Source organism: Oncorhynchus masou, unplaced genomic scaffold, assembly GCF_036934945.1.
Source record: "Oncorhynchus masou masou isolate Uvic2021 unplaced genomic scaffold, UVic_Omas_1.1 unplaced_scaffold_488, whole genome shotgun sequence".
Taxonomy (NCBI): Eukaryota; Metazoa; Chordata; class Actinopteri; order Salmoniformes; family Salmonidae; genus Oncorhynchus; species Oncorhynchus masou.
The window spans coordinates 134982-158106 of record NW_027011276.1 but is presented as its reverse complement, the minus strand read 5'-3'; the positions used below and the strand labels follow the sequence as shown (position 1 = coordinate 158106).

General features: G+C 48.0%; 1 pseudogene; it reads right to left on the bottom strand.

The window, feature by feature from the left end:
• Positions 1–3057: 3057 nt before the first annotated feature.
• The window catches only part of LOC135535403 (high affinity choline transporter 1-like), a 50598-nt pseudogene continuing 30530 nt past the window's right edge, over positions 3058–23125 (bottom strand).

Below are 23125 nucleotides of genomic sequence, written 5' to 3'. Positions count from 1 at the left end.
GTTAACCAGATTCTTGATATGCCACACTGGTCAGGTGGCTGGATTATTTTAGCAAAGACAAAATGCTCACTAACGGGGATATTACATTTGTGCACAATTTAAGTTTTTTGTACGTATGGAACATTTCTGGGATTTTGTTTAATTTCAGCTCATGAAACACGGGACCAACACTTTACATGTTCGTTTATATTTTTGTTTATTGTATTTTCCCGTGAGGCAACTTCTGGTTTGGAGTAGCTCAAGCTGGAAATGGGGATGATACTCGATCACATCTCAAGTTACATTTCTATCTACAGCTCTCCAGTCCTCCCCCTCTGATTAAAGCCTCCATACTGCTGCACAGAATACAACCACTGCTTTTGAATTCAACTACATTTGGTAACGAAGTACATAACATAACTGGGTTGTGTTCATTAGGACACGAAATGGATAGGGTTTTGCAACACACAATGACAAATAGTCCAGGTAGTCCTTCCCTGTTTCAGTCCGTTTGGTGCCTAATGAACACGACCCTGGAGGTACAACATAAACCTAACACCTTTCACACATTCTAGTTCACAATCTGAGGTGTTTTTATTCCGCCGATTCTGTTGCAAACTGAATGTGTTGCAACCAAAAATAGTTTCTATTGGACAAATTCCATTAAGTCCCTCCCCTTTTCATTTGCTTCCATTTTAAGAAGCATTTTGCAACAGAATTGTTCTTTCCAACTCTTTGGCTACATGTTGCTCTTTGATAAAGCAGTATATATAATATATACTTCATAATATCTAAAGCGAAGACTGTACAGTGCAAGAGTATATCACAAATCACAATTGACATGTATAAAAAGAGGCCTGGTCGTCCGTCCGCAGGGTCCTCAGTGCTGTATCAGTTCTGTTCATGTCGCAGGGAAACGAAACACATCATTCAATAACTTGTTGTGTCCCAAATGGTACCCTATTCACTATGTAGTGTACTACTTTAGACCAGAGCCCTTTGGGTCCAGGAGTCGATGTCCCAAAAAAAGCATCTTAAGGCAAAGTTAATCGGAAACTGGATCCTGGTTAATAGTATAGACTGCCTCAAGGCACACCTGTTAATTGAAATGCATTCCAGGTGACTACCTCATGAAGCTGGTTGAGAGAATGCCTAGAGTGTGCAAAGCTGTCATCAAGGCAAAGGGTGGCTACTTTGAAGAATATACATGATCCCCATATGTGTTATTCCATAGTTTTGACTATTATTTCACTATTATTCTACAATGACGAAAATAGTACGAATAAAGAAAACACTCTTGAATGAGTAGGTGTGTCCAAAACGTCTGACTGGTGCTGTATATATATAGACCCATATGGTGTGGCTTTGTGATACAGTCAACGTCAGGGAAAGTGAAAAACGTTTTTCCAATGAAATCAAGGAAACTATATAATAGACCCCTTCTACAACGGTCACTCAAACATTCTGAATTCCAAATCAGGCACTGTAGCCCCTCCCTCCTGGCCACTACTGTAGATCTGAGAGGATCTGATTGGTGGAAGCATTAGGGTAACAGTTCCACCCAGCCAATCATAAAAAGTCCAGATGATGACGTCACCGTGATGCTTATATGAGATCCATAGGAGTGTCTAGGACAGGGGTGTCAAACTCATTCTCTGGAGGGCCTTGTTGTCTGCTGGTTTTAGGTTTTTCCTTTCAATTAAGCCCTCGGAAACCAGGTGAGGGGAGTTCCTTACTAATTAGTGGCCTTAATTCATCAGTCAAGTACAAGGCAGTAGCGAAAACCTGCAGACACTCTGCCCTCCGTGGAATGAGTTTGACGTCTAGGGTGTAGGGGCTAAGATGTAGGGGCTAAGTAGTTGAAGCTAAGGCATAGGGACTAGAGTGTAGGGGCCTAGTTTGAAGGGGCTAGCGTGTAGGGCCCTGGTTTAAAGGGGCTAGGGTGTAGGGCCCTAGTTTAAAGGGGCTAGGGTGTAGGGCCCTAGTTTAAAGGGGCTAGGATGTAGGGCCCTAGGAATTAGGGGCTTGTAAATTTGGAGTTCAGAAATAGAGGTTAACACTTTGTTTGGTATGAAAATGAAAATAAAAACACACAAAGAAAAAGAGGTTGGACCTCCCTGTAAACCACAGCTCTGCATATAGAACCATAGAACACAACTATACTGTACAAAAACCTCTTAGAAAACAGAAAGGTTTTGTTTGCGTTGCTGAATCTGGCCAGAGAGGGGGAGAGAGTGGAAGGAGAAAAAGGGGAGTAGAGGGGATGAGGTGAAGGAGAAAGAGGAGGGGGGGTGGAGAGGAGTATCTAGCATTCTTGAGTTTTTGTTGTTGTGTGCAGTCGTACTAAATTGCCAGATTTATCTCACAACACACACAAACAAACAAACAAAATGGCTGCTTTTAAGACCGTGGCTTCTGATCACCCCAGATTTTTTATTTTTTTACCTTTATATATCTAGGCAAGTCAGTTAAGAACAAACTGTTATTTACAATGACGGCCTCTCCGGCCAAACCCGGACGACGCTGGGACAACTGTGTGCCGTCCAATCACGGCCGGATGTGATACAGCCACTAGGGAGCCAGAGTTACAGTATAAAGGTTATATTCAGGGAGGATCAACCGGATAGTTGTTTCTCAGTCTCTACCCTTCACCCCCCAAATCACAGTGTCAAAACCGACCCACAAAACATAAACAAACACAAAAAAAAAAAAATGTCCATGAACTTTTGTCGAGATTTAGAAAGTTGGACTAGAAGACAGATGCCTGTTAAGGTGTGTTTCCATTCAAATGTCTTGTGTTGATAACAACTGGACGTAGTGAGGTCACACCTACAACAAATTTTGCGTAAGAATTGACTAATAATTGCCATATTTTAATCATTCTCATGTTGCCATGGTGAAACTTTCACTCCTGTAGATCTGTAATAATTGGATGGTGAAACTTGCATCCAGCCAATCAGAAGAGCAAAGCGAGGGCAATTCAGGCATTCTTGAAAGTCAAGACAATCCTTTTCCCTGCAAATAAACATTAAAAACGTTGTAGTTTAAAAATAGATTTAGCAAGCAGTAGGCATTTAGAATTAACCGTAGGGTATAAACTGCTTTATAGTTATGTGATGACATCACGTGCCCCGTGTACCTTTTAAAAGTTATTCGGCAATCATCGTTGATTTGAAAAAACACCGTTTCGATCATTTGTCGCAATAAAGAAAGTCAGACAAAATAAAACTCCACCCCTTGTGGAAAAGGAAATGTCGTTCATTAGAACGTTTCTCCCAGAGCTGCCGTTGGTCTTCGCGACATTGCTTTTGTGTAACTAGCCCTGGTCACCGGAAACTGTCGAGTGTCTGGTCATTTTTTACCAGCAACACAATGCTTTATGATGTCATAATGGGTGTTCTTTCTGTTGTTGTTGTTGTTGCGTGTTTTTCGACCATCCTCCCGTCTCCAAAATCCTTCGAGTCCTCAGCAGAAACACAAAATGTCCGCCCGACCAAACAAAACCCTTTGCCTCAACATGGCCACCTCAGCAGCCTCCTGTGATGCTCACCCACTCATCCACCCATGGCCGGCCTCAGTTTCCATCGTTACCCTCTGTTCAGCAGCTGGTGTCCAGAAGCTGCCTGTTCACCACCGCCTCCTTGGCCTCCACGCAGTCCTTTTTACTCTCTTCTTTCTTGAGCCTGGTCAGCGCTGTCACTTTGGCCTGCGACCTCTGATCTGAAACACGTCCCACCTCTCCGGCAGCAGGCCCTTGTTGAAGATGACGGAGGTGACGGCGGAGGCGACGAGGATGGAGCAGAGAGACGTCAGCATGATGGTGGTACGGAACGGGAAGAACTGGGTCATCACGCCCTCCGCGTCCTTCCTGAACCCAGGGAAGTGGATGACAGGGGGAAGGTTGATGAGGGGTTCCCCACTCAGGATACGGAGGACCAACGCTAGGAGATACCCCACACTGGCACCGTAGCCGTTGGACACCTAGCGGAATGACAGAACGAATCACTAGATAGATGAATAGATACTGTAGATGGATATCACGACATGCAGAATTCACAAATAATCTCTACACACATCCACCACAGGAGGCTGGTGGCACTATCATTGGGGAGGACGTGCTGGTAGTAATGGCTGGAGCGGAATAGGTGGAATGGTATCAAACACACGGTTTACATATGTTTGAGGCAAGTCCATTTGCTCCGATTGGGCCATTATTATGAGCCGTTCTCCCCTCAGCAGCCTCCTGTGATGCTCACCCACTCATCCACCCCTACCTTGAAGAAGAGGACACAGACAAGCTGTGGGAACATGATTGTGTATGACATGTCGACGCCCACCAGCCAGAAAACCAGAACACTGTTATCCAGGAAGGTCAGGGCCGTCCCCGCCAGGCCACACACCACCACCGAGGTACGGATCACCCACTGCATCTCCCTGTCTGAGGCCTGGAGGAGAGATGGACACAAGATGGAGGCACAGTGGTCAGCACAGACCAAGACAGATCCAAGATGGAGGCACAGTGGTCAGCACAGACCAAGACAGATCCAAGATGGAGGCACAGTGGTCAGCACAGACCAAGACAGATCCAAGATGGAGGCACAGTGGTCAGCACAGACCAAGACAGATCCAAGATGGAGGCACAGTGGTCAGGTCAGATCCAAGATGGAGGCACAGTAGTCAGCACAGATCAAGACATATCCAAGATGGAGGCACAGTAGTCAGCACAGATCAAGACAGATCCAAGATGGAGGCACAGTGGTTAGGACAGATCCAAGATGGAGGCACAGTGGTTAGGACAGATCCAAGATGGAGGCACAGTGGTTAAATTCCAAGCATCTGCCTCTAACCCTAGGAAGCTCTTTGCCACCTTCTCCTCACTCCTGAATCCCCCCCCTCCTCCCTCTCTGCAGATGACTTCGTCAACCATTTTGAAAAGAAGGTCGACGACATCCGATCCTCTTTTGCTAAGTCAAACGACACCGCTGGTTCTGCTCACACTGCCCTACCCTGTGCTCTGACCTCTTTCTCCCCTCTCTCTCAGATGAAATCTCGCTTCTTGTGACGGCCGGCCGCCCAACAACCTGCCCGCTTGACCCTATCCCCTCCTCTCTTCTCCAGACCATTTCCGGAGACCTTCTCCCTTACCTCACCTCGCTCATCAACTCATCCCTGACCGCTGGCTACGTCCCTTCCGTCTTCAAGAGAGCGAGAGTTGCACCCCTTCTGAAAAAACCTACACTCGATCCCTCCGATGTCAACAACTACAGACCAGTATCCCTTCTTTCTTTTCTCTCCAAAACTCTTGAACGTGCCGTCCTTGGCCAGCTCTCCCGCTATCTCTCTCAGAATGACCTTCTTGATCCAAATCAGTCAGGTTTCAAGACTAGTCATTCAACTGAGACTGCTCTTCTCTGTATCACGGAGGCGCTCCGCACTGCTAAAGCTAACTCTCTCTCCTCTGCTCTCATCCTTCTAGACCTATCGGCTGCCTTCGATACTGTGAACCATCAGATCCTCCTCTCCACCCTCTCTGAGTTGGGCATCTCCGGCGCGGCCCACGCTTGGATTGCGTCCTACCTGACAGGTCGCACCTACCAGGTGGCGTGGCGAGAATCGGTCTCCTCGCCACGCGCTCTCACCACTGGTGTCCCCCAGGGCTCTGTTCTAGGCCCTCTCCTATTCTCGCTATACACCAAGTCACTTGGCTCTGTCATAACCTCACATGGTCTCTCCTATCATTGCTATGCAGACGACACACAATTAATCTTCTCCTTTCCCCTTCTGATGACCAGGTGGCGAATCGCATCTCTGCATGTCTGGCAGACATATCAGTGTGGATGACGGATCACCACCTCAAGCTGAACCTCGGCAAGACGGAGCTGCTCTTCCTCCCGGGGAAGGACTGCCCGTTCCATGATCTCGCCATCACGGTTGACAACTCCATTGTGTCCTCCTCCCAGAGCGCTAAGAACCTTGGCGTGATCCTGGACAACACCCTGTCGTTCTCAACCAACATCATGGCGGTGGCCCGTTCCTGTAGGTTCATGCTCTACAACATCCGCAGAGTACGACCCTGCCTCACACAGGAAGCGGCGCAGGTCCTAATCCAGGCACTTGTCATCTCCCGTCTGGATTACTGCAACTCGCTGTTGGCTGGGCTCCCTGCCTGTGCCATTAAACCCCTACAACTCATCCAGAACGCCGCAGCCCGTCTGGTGTTCAACCTTCCCAAGTTCTCTCACGTCACCCCGCTCCTCCGCTCTCTCCACTGGCTTCCAGTTGAAGCTCGCATCCGCTACAAGACCATGGTGCTTGCCTACGGAGCTGTGAGGGGAACGGCACCGCAGTACCTCCAGGCTCTGATCAGGCCCTACACCCAAGCAAGGGCACTGCGTTCATCCACCTCTGGCCTGCTCGCCTCCCTACCACTGAGGAAGTACAGTTCCCGCTAAGCCCAGTCAAAACTGTTCGCTGCTCTGGCCCCCAATGGTGGAACAAACTCCTCACGACGCCAGGACAGCGGAGTCAATCACCACCTTCCGGAGACACCTGAAACCCCACCTCTTCAAGGAATACCTAGGATAGGATAAGTAATCCTTCTCACCCCCCCCCCCCTTAATGATTTAGATGCACTATTGTAAAGTGGCTGTTCCACTGGATGTCAGAAGGTGAATTCACCAATTTGTAAGTCGCTCTGGATAAGAGCGTCTGCTAAATGACTTAAATGTAATGTAAAATGAGGAACACAATACATGAATTCAGGGAGCGGATGACGCTGTCTGGTCAGAAAGAGGATGATGCTGTCTGGTCAGAAAGAGGATGACGCTGTCTGGTCAGAAAGAGGACGATGCTGTCTGGTCAGAAAGAGGACGATGCTGTCTGGTCAGAAAGAGGACGATGCTGTCTGGTCAGAAAGAGGACGATGCTGTCTGGTCAGAAAGAGGACGATGCTGTCTGGTCAGAAAGAGGACGATGCTGTCTGGTCAAAAGAGGATGACGCTGTCTGGTCAGAAAGAGGATGATGCTGTCTGGTCAGAAAGAGGATGATGCTGTCTGGTCAGAAAGAGGATGACGCTGTCTGGTCAGAAAGAGGATGATGCTGTCTGGTCAGAAAGAGGACGACGCTGTCTGGTCAGAAAGAGGATGACGCTGTCTAGTCAACATGTTGTCCTTAGGATTCAACTCACTGCTCCTAGCGTGTCTGTCTGTCTGTCTGTCTGTCTGTCTGTCTGTCTGTGTCTGTCTGTCTCTGTCTGTCTGTCTGTCTGTCTGTCTGTCTGTCTGTCTGTCTGTCTGTGTGTGCGTGTGCATGTGCGTGTGTTTTCATACAAGTGAGTGTGTCAAAATAGAAGTGCTTGCTATAACAGGATTGTGGTTGTTTTGCCAACAGTCTGGATTGATAAACATCTGTTTTCTGTCTCAATGTATGCTAGTGGTGTTGATGTTTGTCTGAGTTTGGTCATTTGGGGACGTTTCAGTAGTTCTGTGACGTTTTATGACGACTTGTTGGTGTTTGTGACATTTTAAGAGCCCTTAAGATGACTTTCTAACGTCACAATAACGTCATAAAAAAAAAGTCCACTGATGGGTTTTGTGACGTTGAAGTTACGTTGAAGTAACGTTGAAACAACAATGAGGTGACGTTTTGTTATGTTCTCCGACCTGATTCCTGATGATGTTCTTGTAGATGTTGGAGGAGAACATGGAGGCGGAGCTGAGGAGGGCGGAGTCCATGGATGACATCACGGCGGCAGCGACGGCCCCGATGCCGATGACGGAGACGTAGGAGGGGTGAGGTACTGCAGGGCGATGGGGAGGATGGACCCGGCCTGGCCACGCCGTATGGGGTCGGAGAACCATAGCTAGTCAGGTTCCAGTCTGAACAACACATAAATAAACATTAGTCATTGGTCCAGTTTGTGAAATAACCTTTTTATTTTAGGTTCACAAACCCTCACTGATGCCTTTTCTAGTGCAACAACTGGCTGCTGTGTGGCAATGTTGTGCTTGTTGCATACAAACAGACACTTCCTGTGGGGTTGTACTGTTCTGTCACACACCCTCACTACGGTAGGTGTGTGTGTGTGTGGTGTGTGGTGTGTGTGTGTGCCTGTGTGGTGTGTGGTGTGTGGTGTGCGGTGTGTGTGCCTGTGTGGTGTGTGGTGTGCGGTGTGTGTGCCTGTGTGGTGTGTGGTGTGCGGTGTGTGTGCCTGTGTGGTGTGTGGTGTGTGGTGTGCGGTGTGTGTGCCTGTGTGGTGTGTGTGTGTGTGCGGTGTGTGTGCCTGTGTGGTGTGGTGTGTGTGTGTGCGGTGTGTGTGCCTGTGTGGTGTGTGGTGTGTGTGTGTGCGGTGTGTGTGGTGTGGTGTGTGGTGTGTGTGCCTGTGTGGTGTGTGGTGTGTGTGTGTGCGGTGTGTGTGGTGTGGTGTGTGGTGTGTGTGCCTGTGTGGTGTGTGTGTGTGCGGTGTGTGGTGTGTGTGGTGTGTGTGCCTGTGTGGTGTGTGTGTGTGGTGTGTGGGTGTGTGTGTGTGTGTGGTGTGTGTGTGCCTGTGTGGTGTGTGGGCCTGTGTGTGTGTGTGGTGGTGTGTGTGCGGTGTGTGTGGTGTGGTGTGTGGTGTGTGCCTGTGTGGTGTGTGGTGTGTGGTGTGTGTGTGTTTAAAACGGTGTGTGTGTGTGCGGTGTGGGTGTGTGCCTGTGTGGTGTGTGTGTGTGTGGTGTGTGTGTGTGCTGTGTGGCGCGTGGCGTGTGTGTGTGCGGTGTGTGGTGTGTGCCTGTGTGGCGCGTGGCGTGTGTGTGTGTTACCTGTGGATGCAGCGACAGCCCCCACCAAGACAGACGGGATGCCCAGCACCAGGCAGAAAGCTGAGGAGGCGAAGCAGGTGACCTGAGCCTGGGTGTAGGACGACGCTGATAGGATCCTCTGGTAGAAGGCCTGATAGGCCAGGCCTCCCAGAGCCTGAGAACACAACATGTCATCACTAACAGGTGACCTAAGCCTGGGTGTAGGACGACGCTGATAGGATCCTCTGGTAGAAGGCCTGATAGGCCAGGCCTCCCAGAGCCTGAGAACACAACATCTCATCACTAACAGTTGCATAAACAAATCCACGTCCAGCCACCCGTGTGGGTTTGACATTTTAAAAAGCCTTTAATGAACGGGCAAGGCCATTATTAAATTACACCAACGTGTATTGTCCTACCCCTTCATCAAGGTGTCTGTTTGGTCATTTAGAGAATATAGTGATTTTGTTTAAAACCTTTATTTAACTTGGCAAGTCAGGCCTGGAAAATCCTTATTTTCAATGATGGCCTTGGAACAGTGGGTTAACTGACTGTCTTGGGGCAGAACGACAGATTGTACCTTGTCAGCTCGGGGATTTGAACTTGCAACCTTGCGGTTATTAGTCCAACGATCTAACCACTAGGCAACCCTGCCATCCCTGGGTAACATAGTGATATAGCCTATATCTCTTTAATGAGGTGGCGATGTAACAACCAGGCTACCCTGCTAACCCTGGGTAGCCTAGCGATAGCCTATATCCCTTTAATGAGGTGGCGATGTAACCACTAGGCTACCCTGCTACCCCTGGGTAGCCTAGCGATAGCCTATATCCCTTTAATGAGGTGGCGATGTAACCACTAGGCCACCCTGCCACCCCCTGGGTAGCCTAGTGATATAGCCTATATCCCTTTAATGAGGTGGCGATGTAACCACCAGGCTACCCTGCAACCCCTGGGTAGCCTAGCGATAGCCTATATCCCTTTAATGAGGTGGCGATGTAACCACTAGGCTACCCTGCCACCCCTGGGTAGCCTAGCGATAGCCTATATCCCTTTAATGAGGTGGCGATGTAACCACTAGGCCACCCTGCCACCCCTGGGAAGCCTAGTGATATAGCCTATATCCCTTTAATGAGGTGGCGATGTAACCACTAGGCCACCCTGCCACCCCTGGGAAGCCTAGTGATATAGCCTATATCCCTTTAATGGGGCTCTCTAGAGGAGAATGGAATGACACGGCTATACCATGGTGGAGCAGGGGCTCTCTAGAGGAGAATGGAATGGCAGGGCTATACCATGGTGCAGCAGGGGCTCTCTAGAGGAGAATGGAATGGCAGGGCTATACCATGGTGCTGCAGGGGCTCTCTAGAGGAGAATGGAATGGCAGGGCTATACCATGGTGCTGCAGGGGCTCTCTAGAGGAGAATGGAAAGGCACGGCTATACCATGGTGGAGCAGGGGCTCTCTAGAGGAGAATGGAATGACACGGCTATACCATGGTGCAGCAGGGGCTCTCTAGAGGAGAATGGAATGACACGGCTATACCATGGTGCAGCAGGTGCTCTCTAGTGGAGAATGGTGCTGCAGGGGCTCTCTAGTGGAGAATGGAATGACACGGCTATACCATGGTGGAGCAGGGGCTCTCTAGAGGAGAATGGAATGACACGGCTATACCATGGTGGAGCAGGGGCTCTCTAGAGGAGAATGGAATGGCAGGGCTATACCATGGTGCTGCAGGGGCTCTCTAGAGGAGAATGGAATGACACGGCTATACCATGGTGCAGCAGGGGCTCTCTAGTGGAGAATGGAATGACACGGCTATACCATGGTGCAGCAGGGGCTCTCTAGAGGAGAATGGAATGACACGGCTATACCATGGTGCAGCAGGGGCTCTCTAGAGGAGAATGGAATGACACGACTATACCATGGTGGAGCAGGGGCTCTCTAGTGGAGAATGGAATGGCACGGCTATACCATGGTGCAGCAGGGGCTCTCTAGAGGAGAATGGAATGACATGGCTATACCATGGTGCAGCAGGGGCTCTCTAGAGGAGAATGGAATGGCACGGCTATACCATGGTGCTGCAGGGGCTCTCTAGAGGAGAATGGAATGACACGGCTATACCATGGTGCAGCAGGGGCTCTCTAGTGGAGAATGGAATGGCACGGCTATACCATGGTGCAGCAGGGGCTCTCTAGAGGAGAATGGAATGGCACGGCTATACCATGGTGCAGCAGGGGCTCTCTAGAGGAGAATGGAATGGCACGGCTATACCATGGTGCAGCAGGGGCTCTCTAGAGGAGAATGGAATGGCAGGGCTATACCATGGTGGAGCAGGGGCTCTCTAGTGGAGAATGGAATGGCACGGCTATACCATGGTGCTACAGGGGCTCTCTAGAGGAGAATTCACCTGCCCCTCATGTGGCAAACCATGTGGGTCTCGCATGGGCCTGCACAGCCACGTGCAACGGCACAAACGCAACCTCATCAATAACCACAATTAGGAGCAGTGTCATCATCAACATCTACCGCAGCCGCAAGTTAGTGTGTGTACCTATGATACTTGTATGTGTGTGTGTGTACCTATGATACTTGTATGTGTGTGTGTGTATCTACGTCTGTGCGTGCGTCTGTGTGTTTTCGGTCACTCACCAGGACCATGAAGTCGTCAATCCACTTCCCCGCGTCTCTAAGCTCCAGCTTGCCGACCCAGGGGGCCTGGAACGTCTCGTTGAATGCGGTCAGAGTGATGTCCATGGAGTTTGGGTTGGTCATCATAAATGGCACACAGATCCACTGTGGGAGGAGAGTAGAGGTGAGGGGAGGGGGGAGAGGTGATGTAAGGCGATGGGAAGGGAGGAGAGGGGGAGGAATTAGGGTTGGTAATCATAACAGATCCACTGTGAGAGGAGAGCAGAGGTGAGGGGAGGAGTTAGGGTTGGTCATCATAACAGATCCACTGTGAGAGGAGAGTAGAGGAGAGGGGAGGAGTTAGGGTTGGTCATCACAACAGATCCACTGTGAGAGGAGAGTAGAGGAGAGGGGAGGAGTTAGGGTTGGTCATCATAACAGATCCACTGTGAGAGGAGAGTAGAGGAGAGGGGAGGAGTTAGGGTTGGTCATCATAACAGATCCACTGTGACAACAACATGAGGATCAGTGAGTATTCTACTTCCACAACATTTCAAGTTAAGTAGCTCCCACTGTTTTCACTGCACTCCCTAAAATACATGTCCTCCAACCTACAGTAGAAACCTGACTAATACATGTCCTCCAACCTACGTTAGAAACCTGACTAATACATGTCCTCCAACCTACGGTAGAAACCTGACTAATACATGTCCTCCAACCTACGGTAGAAACCTGACTAATACATGTCCTCCAACCTACGGTAGAAACCTGACTAATACATGTCCTCCAACCTACACTAGAAACCTGACTAATACATGTCCTCCAACCTACGGTAGAAACCTGACTAATACATGTCCTCCAACCTATGGTAGAAACCTGACTAATACATGTCCTCCAACCTACAGTAGAAACCTGACTAATACATGTCCTCCAACCTACGGTAGAAACCTGACTAATACATGTCCTCCAACCTACGGTGAGAAACCTGACTAATACATGTCCTCCAACCTACGGTAGAAACCTGACTAATACATGTCCTCCAACCTACGGTAGAAACCTGACTAATACATGTCCTCCAACCTACGGTAGAAACCTGACTAATACATGTCCTCCAACCTACGGTAGAAACCTGACTAATACATGTCCTCCAACCTATGGTAGAAACCTGACTAATACATGTCCTCCAACCTACAGTAGAAACCTGACTAATACATGTCCTCCAACCTACAGTAGAAACCTGACTAATACATGTCCTCCAACCTACGGTAGAAACCTGACTAATACATGTCCTCCAACCTACGGTAGAAACCTGACTAATACATGTCCTCCAACCTACGGTAGAAACCTGACTAATACATGTCCTCCAACCTATGGTAGAAACCTGACTAATACATGTCCTCCAACCTACGGTAGAAACCTGACTAATACATGTCCTCCAACCTACAGTAGAAACCTGACTAATACATGTCCTCCAACCTACGGTAGAAACCTGCCTAATACATGTCCTCCAACCTACAGTAGAAACCTGACTAATACATGTCCTCCAACCTACGGTAGAAACCTGACTAATACATGTCCTCCAACCTACGGTAGAAACCTGACTAATACATGTCCTCCAACCTACGGTAGAAACCTGACTAATACATGTCCTCCAACCTATGGTAGAAACCTGACTAATACATGTCCTCCAACCTACGGTAGAAACCTGCCTAATACATGTCCTCCAACCTACAGTAGAAACCTGACTAATACATGTCCTCCAACCTACGGTAGAAACCTGACTAATACATGTCCTCCAACCTACGGTAGAAACCTGACTAATACATGTCCTCCAACCTACGGTAGAAACCTGACTAATACATGTCCTCCAACCTACGGTAGAAAACTGTACAAATGCACATTGTTAAAGGTCCAATGAGGCTTTCTTTTTAAAAATCTGAATATCAAATAATGAAGTGCTGTAATTGTTTTCAATTAAAATGGTAAAAAAAAGAAACAAAAATCACTTCTTAACAAAGAATGTATCGGTCTGTTATTGTCTGAGAGGTTTGGAACTCTTTCTTATTGGTCTATTAACTCATTTCCCGCTTGGTGATGTCACCAGGCAGGCCAAAACTCCACCCGAGAACAACTAGCAGAAACTTTAGTCGGCTCTTACACTAAAATGGCATTAGTAATTTTCACAATTTCACAGTATTATTCCAGCCTAGTGTGGAAATATATATAAAACACAAGAAAATCTTGATTTGAATGCACTGGGCCTTTAAGTATATTGGCATTTCCTTTCAAATAAGTTGGATTCGATTTGAATGGCTATGACTGATCATCAAGCTGAAATATTCTTTAAATAAAGTTGGATTGGATTCAAAATGGCTGCCGGTCACTCACCAGACTGAGGAAGATGAGGATGAGCTGGATGACATCGGTGTAGGCTACAGAGTAGAGTCCTCCCAGTAGAGTGTAGATGATGGCCACCACAGAGCTGATACAGATGGAGTAGACATAGGGCAGGTCCAGAATCACACTCATAGTGCCACCTGCAGCACACAGGGAGGGCAACGGAACACTGAGCTACGGAACACTCAGAACACTGAGCTACGGAACACTCAGAACACTGAGCTACGGAACACTGAGCTATGGAACACTGAGCTACGGTACACTGAGCTACGGAACACTCAGAACACTGAGCTACGGTACACTGAGCTACGGAACACTCAGAACACTGAGCTACGGAACACTCAGAACACTGAGCTACGGAACACTCAGAACACTGAGCTACGGTACACTGAGCTACGGTACACTGAGCTACGGAACACTCAGAACACTGAGCTACGGTACACTGAGCTACGGAACACTCAGAACACTGAGCTACGGAACACTCAGAACACTGAGCTACGGAACACTCAGAACACTGAGCTACGGTACACTGAGCTACGGAACACTGAGCTACGGAACACTCAGAACACTGAGCTACGGTACACTGAGCTACGGTACACTGAGCTACGGAACACTCAGAACACTGAGCTACGGAACACTCAGAACACTGAGCTACGGAACACTCAGAACACTGAGCTACGGTACACTGAGCTACGAAACACTGAGCTACGGAACACTGAGCTACGGAACACTCAGAACACTGAGCTACGGAACACTCAGAACACTGAGCTACGGAACACTCAGAACACTGAGCTACGGAACACTCAGAACACTGAGCTACGGAATACTGAGCTACGGAACACTCAGAACACTGAGCTACGGAACACTCAGAACACTGAGCTACGGAACACTGAGCTACGGAACACTCAGAACACTGAGCTACGGAACACTGAGCTACGGAACACTCAGAACACTGAGCTACGGAACACTGAGCTACGGAACACTCAGAACACTGAGCTTCGGAACACTGAGCTAAGGTACACTGAGCTACGGAACACTCAGAACACTGAGCTACGGTACACTGAGCTACGGAACACTCAGAACACTGAGCTACGGAACACTGAGCTACGGAACACTCAGAACACTGAGCTACGGTACACTGAGCTACGGAACACTCAGAACACTGAGCTACGGAACACTGAGCTACGGAACACTCAGAACACTGAGCTACGGAACACTGAGCTACGGTACACTGAGCTACGGAACACTCAGAACACTGAGCTACGGAACACTGAGCTACGGAACACTCAGAACACTGAGCTACGGAACACTGAGCTACGGAACACTCAGAACACTGAGCTACGGTACACTGAGCTACGGAACACTCAGAACACTGAGCTACGGAACACTGAGCTACGGTACACTGAGCTACGGAACACTCAGAACACTGAGCTACGGTACACTGAGCTACGGAACACTCAGAACACTGAGCTACGGAACACTGAGCTACGGTACACTGAGCTACGGAACACTCAGAACACTGAGCTACGGAACACTCAGAACACTGAGCTACGGAACACTCAGAACACTGAGCTACGGAACACTCAGAACACTGAGCATCATCAACAATAGAATGTTCACAGACCATTATCAGTGATTAGCTGATGACCTACTGCTGTATAGATGAACCACTCTGCTTCTCCTTCTGGAGACTAAATGCTGGTTCTAAGACTGCATAAATGTACTGCAAATACTAATGTAATATCCTAGAAACAGTGGTGAGCCTGGTCAAGTACAGTATAATACTTTTCTATTGCTATATACTATTAACAGTACATATTATACATGTAACTTTCATATATGCATACAGTTGAAGTGGGAAGTTTACATACACCTTAGCCAAATACATTTAAACTCAGTTTGTCATAATTCCTTACATTTAATCCTTGTAAAAACTCCCTGTTTTAGGTCAATTAGGATCACCACTTTATTTTAATTAAGAATGCGAAATGTCAGAATAATAGTAGAGAAAATTATTTATTTCAGCTTTGATTTCTTTCATCACATTCCCAGTGGGTCAGATGTTTACATACATTCAATTAGTATTTGGTAGCATTGCCTTTTAAATGGTTTAACTTGGGTCAAACGTTTTAGGAAGCCTTCCACAAGCTTCCCACAATAAGTTGGGTGAATTTTGGCCCATTCCTCCTGACAGAGCTGGTGTAACTGAGTCAGGTTTGTAGGTCTCCTTGCTCAGGGCTTTGTGATGGCCACTCCAATACCTTGACTTTAATGTCCTTAAGCCATTTTGCCACAACTTTGGAAGTATTCTTGGGGTCATTGTCCATCTGGAAGACCCATTTGCTACCAAGCTTTAAATTCCTGACTGATGTCTTGAGATGTTGCTTCAATATATATAATTTTCCTCCCTCATGATACCATCTACTGCAGCAAAGCACCCCCACAACATGATGCTGCCACCCCCGTGCTTCACGGTTGGGATGGTAGTCTTCGGCTTGCAAGCCTCCACCCTTTTTCCTCCAAACATATCGATGGTCATTATGGCCAAACAGTTTCATCATAGACATTTCTCCAAAAAGTCCGATCTTTGTCCCTATGTGTAGTTGCAAACCATAGTCTGGCGTTTTATTGCGGTTTTGGAGCAGTGGCTTCTTCCTTGCTGAGGGGCCATTCAGGTTATGTCAATATGTTGATATAGGACTCGTTTTACTGTGGATAAAGATACTTTTGTACCTGTTTCTTCCAGCATCTTCACAAGGTTCTTTGCTGTTGTTCTGGGATTGATTTGCAATTTTCGCACCAAAGTACGTTCATCTCTAGGAGACAGAACGCGTCTCCTTCCTGAGCAGTATGACGGCTGCGTGGTCCCATGTTGTTTATACTTGTGTACTATTGTTTGTACAGATGAACGTGGTACCTTCAGGCGTTTGGAAATTGCTCCCAAGGATGAACCTGACTCGTGGAGGTCTACAATTTCTTTCCTGAGGTCTTGGCTGATTTATTTTGATTTTCCCATGATGACAATCAGAGGCACTGAGTTTGAAGGTCGGCCTTGAAATACATCCACAGGTTCACCTCCAGTTGACTCAAACGATGTCAATTAGCCTATCAGAAGCTTCTAAAGCCATGACAACATTTTCTGTAATTTTCCAAGCTGTTTAAAGGCACAGTCCACTTAGTGTATGTAAACATCTGACCTACTGGAATTTTGATATAATCTGTCTGTAAACAACTGTTGGAAAAATGACTAATGTCATGGACAAAGTAGATGTCCTAACCGACTTGCCAAAACTATAGTTTGTTAACAAGACATTTGTGGAGTGGTTGAAAAACTAGTATTAATGACTCCAGTCTAAGTGTATGTAAACTCCTGACGTCAACTGTACATACTGTCTGTCCACTGATGCAACCAAAGAGCAAAGGTCAAGCAACAGCCAAAATGTATATTTTTGTAAACCGAAGAAAGCAAAACTGCTCATATCGGAAGAAGCCTACTGAGTCTCTGGGTTGCTTCTCTCACTCGAAGATTCATCATAAATCACCATCATCAGGTTACATCATAACTGTTAAGAACTAAGGAACTAAAGAATATTAAATAATAATAATAATAATAATGCACAAATAAATATTAAAAAAAAATAATAAATAGGGAAAATAATGAATCAATCGATAAGTAGATAAACATGAGTAAATCCAGGTCTACCTCTCTCCAATCAGGGCCAGGGTCAGGTCGGCCCCACCCCCCAGCTTGGCCCCGCCCCGCCCAGCTCGGCCACGCCCCACCCGCCCCGCCCGCCTGGCCAAGACGCACCTACGACCTTAAACAGAAAAGTGTCAGATCGCCACATCGCTGACAATTAGGTTTTTCAGCCTGACTGTGACCTTTTGACCTCTGCTCTTGACCTTTGACTTGAACTTCACCCCATATATTTAAATGTTTGACCTCTGATGTCGAGGAGTATCTCTTTTTTTTTTTTTTTGCCCCTTCAGAGAGAGAGAGTGTGTGTGTGTGTGTGTGTGTGTGTGTGTGTGTGTGTGTGTGTGTGTGTGTGTGTGTGTGTGTGTGTGTGTGTGTGCGTGCGTGCGTGCGTGTCGAGGGTTGGAGAACATACTGTACTGCAGGACCAGTTGGTTACCTAGGCAACATTCAAACGTTGTATCAGTTGGTCATTCTAGGTCCACAATAAAACATTGAATCAGTTGGTTACCTAGGCTGACCAGCGTCCTAGCGACCCACAGGACGTCTGCAATGAGCGCTGGGAAGATGAGCAGGCTGCTCAGGACGTTGCCATACTTTATCTGGAACGGATCCATCATTGTCACGTACTTGTTTTCCCTCATAGGCTTGGCAAAGAAAAAACCACCTGCATCAGAAAAGAGAGAGAGGAGTATTTTTAACGAGGCAAGTCAGTTAAGAACAAATTCTTATTTTCAATGATGGCTGAGGAACAGTGGGTTAACTGCCTGTTCAGGGGCAGAACGACAGCTCGGGGGTTTGAACTTGCAACCTTCCGGTTACTAGTCCAACGCTCTAACCACTAGGCTACCCTGCCGCCACATCCCAAGTATGGAGGGGGATAAAGGGGGAGAGAGATGAGGAGTACAGAGGGAGAGAGAGAGGAGGAGAGGGGGATGGAGGGGCTAGAGAGAGGAGGGGGATGGAGGGGGAAGCGAGAGGAGGGGGATGGAGGGGAAGAGAGAGGAGGGGGAGAGGGGGTGGAGGGGGAAGAGAGAGAGAGAGGAGAGAGAGGAAGAGGGGGAGAGAGAGGAAGAGGGGGAGAGAGAGGAAGAGGGGGATGGAGGGGGAGAGAGAGAGAGGAAAGAGAGGAAGAGGGGGATGGAGGGGGAGAGAGATGGAGGGGGAGAGAGAGGAATAGGGGATAAGGGGGAGAGATGATAGGTGGAGGGGGAAAGAGAGGAGGGGGATGGAGGGGGAAAGAGGGGGGATGGAGGGGAGAGAGAGGAAGGGGGGGGTGGAGGAGGAGGGATAATAAAACATAGGAAACTTAAATAGGAAACATAAACCCTTGCCCCCCACCAATCACCCCATAGCCCATAACTATGACAAATCATTTCCCTCTCACTTTACGACTGTGTTCTTTAGTTGGTTACGTGCAAGGACAGCTGTTTCATTCGCATGTGTAGGTGTGTGTGTGTGTGTGTGTGTGTGTGTGTGTGTGTGTGTGTGTGTGGAGGACACTCACGGCCCACTTGGGAGCATTCTGCTCCAGCGATCCAGTTACACAAAGGTCACGTTCCAAATGGCACCCTATTCCCTGACCAGGGCCCAGAGGGGAGTAGGGTATAGTTTGACCAGGGCCCATAGGGGAGAAGGGTGTAGTTGGACCAGGGCCCAGAGGGGAGAAGGGTGTAGTTTGACCAGGGCCCATAGGGGAGAAGGGTGTAGTTGGACCAGGGCCCAGAGGGGAGTAGGGTGTAGTTGGACCAGGGCCCATAGGGGAGAAGGGTGTAGTTGGACCAGGGCCCAGAGGGGAGTAGGGTGTAGTTTGACCAGGGCCCATAGGGGAGAAGGGTGTAGTTGGACCAGGGCCCAGAGGGGAGTAGGGTGTAGTTTGACCAGGGCCCATAGGGGAGAAGGGTGTAGTTGGACCAGGGCCCAGAGGGGAGTAGGGTGTATTTTGACCAGGGCACATAGGGGAGAAGGGTGTAGTTGGACCAGGGCCCAGAGGGGAGTAGGGTGCAGTTTGACCAGGGCCCATAGGGGAGAAGGGTGTAGTTGGACCAGGGCCCAGAGGGGTGTAGGGTGTAGTTTGACCAGGGCCCAGAGGGGAGAAGGGTGTAGTTTGACCAGGGCCCATAGGGGAGAAGGGTGTAGTTGGACCAGGGCCCATAGGGGAGAAGGGTGTAGTTGGACAAGGGCCCAGAGGGGTGTAGGGTGTAGTTTGACCAGGGCCCAGGGGGAGTAGGGTGTAGTTTGACCAGGGCCCATAGGGGAGTAGGGTGTAGTTTGACCAGGGCCCATAGGGGAGTAGGGTGTAGTTTGACCAGGGCCCATAGGGGAGTAGGGTGTAGTTTGACCAGGGCCCATAGGGGAGTAAGGTGTAGTTTGACCAGGGCCCATAGGGGAGAAGGGTGTAGTTTGACCAGGGCCCATAGGGGAGTAAGGTGTAGTTTGACCAGGGCCCATAGGGGAGAAGGGTGTAGTTTGACCAGGGCCCATAGGGGAGAAGGGTGTAGTTTGACCAGGGCCCAGGGGGGAGTAGGGTGTAGTTTGACCAGGGTCCATAGGGGAGTAGGGTGTAGTTTGACCAGGGCCCATAGGGGAGTAAGGTGTAGTTTGACCAGGGCCCATAGTGGAGAAGGGTGTAGTTTGACCAGGGTCCATAGGGGAGTAAGGTGTAGTTTGACCAGGACCCATTGGGGAGTAGGGTGTAGTTTGACCAGGGCCCATAGGGGAGTAAGGTGTAGTTTGACCAGGGCCCATAGGGGAGTAGGGTGTAGTTTGACCAGGACCCATAGGGGAGTAGGGTGTAGTTTGACCATGGTCCATAGGGGAGTAGGGTGTAGTTTGACCAGGGCCCATAGGAGAGAAGGGTGTAGTTTGACCAGGGCCCAGGGGGGAGTAGGGTGTAGTTTGAACAGGACCCATAGGGGAGTAGGGTGTCGTTTGAACAGGGCCCATAGGGGAGTAGGGTGTCGTTTGAACAGGGCCCAGAGGGGTGAATGTCCTTTAGGACCATTCTTGATACACACATATAGTGCACTACTGTTGACCAGAGCCCTATTCCCTATATAGTGCACTACTTTAGACCAGATCCCTATTCCCTATATAGTGCACTACTTTAGACCAGAGCCCTATTCCCTATATAGTGCACTACTTTAGACCAGAGCCCTATTCCCTATATAGTGCACTACTTTAGACCAGAGTCCTATTCCCTATATAGTGCACTACTTTAGACCAGAGACCTATTCCCTATATAGTGCCCTACTTTAGACCAGAGCCCTATTCCCTATATAGTGCACTACTTTAGACCAGAGCCCTATTCCCTATATAGGGCACAACTTTAGACCAGAGCCCTATTCCCTATATAGTGCACTACTTTAGATTAGAGCCCTATTCCCTATATAGTGCACTACTTTAGACCAGAGCCCTATTCCCTATATAGTGCACTACTTTAGACCAGATCCCTATTCCCTATATAGTGCACTACTTTAGACCAGAGCCCTATTCCCTATATAGTGCACTACTTTAGACCAGAGCCCTATTCCCTATATAGTGCATTACTTTAGACCAGAGTCCTATTCCCTATATAGTGCACTACTTTAGACCAGAGACCTATTCCCTATATAGTGCTCTACTTTAGACCAGAGCCCTATTCCCTATATAGTGCACTACTTTAGACCAGAGCCCTATTCCCTATATAGGGCACAACTTTAGACCAGAGCCCTATTCCCTATATAGTGCACTACTTTAGACCAGAGTCCTATTCCCTATATAGGGCACAACTTTAGACCGGAGCCCTATTCCCTATATAGTGCACTACTTTAGACCAGAGTCCTATTCCCTATATAGGGCACTACTTTAGACCAGAGCCCTATTCCCTATATAGTGCACTACTTTAGACCAGAGCCCTATTCCCTATATAGGGCACTACATTAGACCAGAGCCCTATTCCCTATATAGTGCACTACTTTAGACCAGAGCCCTATTCCCTATATAGTGCACTACATTAGACCAGAGCCCTTTTCCCTATATAGTGCACTACTTTAGACCAGAGCCCTATTCCCTATATAGTGCACTACATTAAACCAGAGCCCTATTCCCTATATAGTGCACTACTTTAGACCAGAGCCCTATTCCCTATATAGTGCACTACTTTAGACCAGAGCCCTATTCCCTATATAGTGCAGTACATTAGACCAGAGCCCTATTCCCTATATAGTGCACTACTTTAGACCAGAGCCCTATTCCTATATAGTGCACTACTTTAGACCAGAGCCCTATTCCCTATATAGTGCAGGACATTAGACCAGAGCCCTATTCCCTATATAATGCACTACTTTAGACCAGAGCCCTATTCCCTATATAGTGCAGTACATTAGACCAGAGCCCTATTCCCTATATAATGCACTACTTTAGACCAGAGCCCTATTCCCTATATAGTGCACTACTTTAGACCAGAGCCCTATTCCCTATATAGTGCACTACTTTAGACCAGAGCCCTATTCCCTATATAGGGCACAACTTTAGACCAGAGCCCTATTCCCTATATAGTGCAGTACATTAGACCAGAGCCCTATTCCCTATATAGTGCACTACTTTAGACCAGAGCCCTATTCCCTATATAGTGCACTACTTTAGACCAGAGCCCTATTCCCTATATAGTGCAGTACATTAGACCAGAGCCCTATTCCCTATATAATGCACTACTTTAGACCAGAGCCCTATTCCCTATATAGTGCAGTACATTAGACCAGAGCCCTATTCCCTATATAATGCACTACTTTAGACCAGAGCCCTATTCCCTATATAGTGCACTACTTTAGACCAGAGCCCTATTCCCTATATAGTGCAGTACATTAGACCAGAGCCCTACTCCCTATATAGTGCACTACTTTAGACCAGAGCCCTATTCCCTATATAGGGCACAACTTTAGACCAGAGCCCTATTCCCTATATAGTGCAGTACATTAGACCAGAGCCCTATTCCCTATATAGTGCACTACTTTAGACCAGAGCCCTATTCCTATATAGTGCACTACTTTAGACCAGAGCCCTATTCCCTATATAGTGCAGTACATTAGACCAGAGCCCTATTCCCTATATAGTGCACTACTTTAGACCAGAGCCCTATTCCCTATATAGTGCACTACTTTAGACCAGAGCCCTATTCCCTATATAGTGCACTACTTTAGACCAGAGCCCTATTCCCTATATAGTGCACTACTTTAGACCAGAGCCCTATTCCCTATATAGTGCAGTACATTAGACCAGAGCCCTATTCCCTATATAGTGCACTACTTTAGACCAGAGCCCTATTCCCTATATAGTGCACTACTTTAGACCAGAGCCCTATTCCCTATATAGTGCAGTACATTAGACCAGAGCCCTATTCCCTATATAATGCACTTCTTTAGACCAGAGCCCTATTCCCTATATAGTGCAGTACATTAGACCAGAGCCCTATTCCCTATATAATGCACTACTTTAGACCAGAGCCCTATTCCCTATATAGTGCACTACTTTAGACCAGAGCCCTATTCCCTATATAGTGCACTACTTTAGACCAGAGCCCTATTCCCTATATAGTGCAGTACATTAGACCAGAGCCCTATTCCCTATATAGTGCAATACTTTAGACCAGAGCCCTATTCCCTA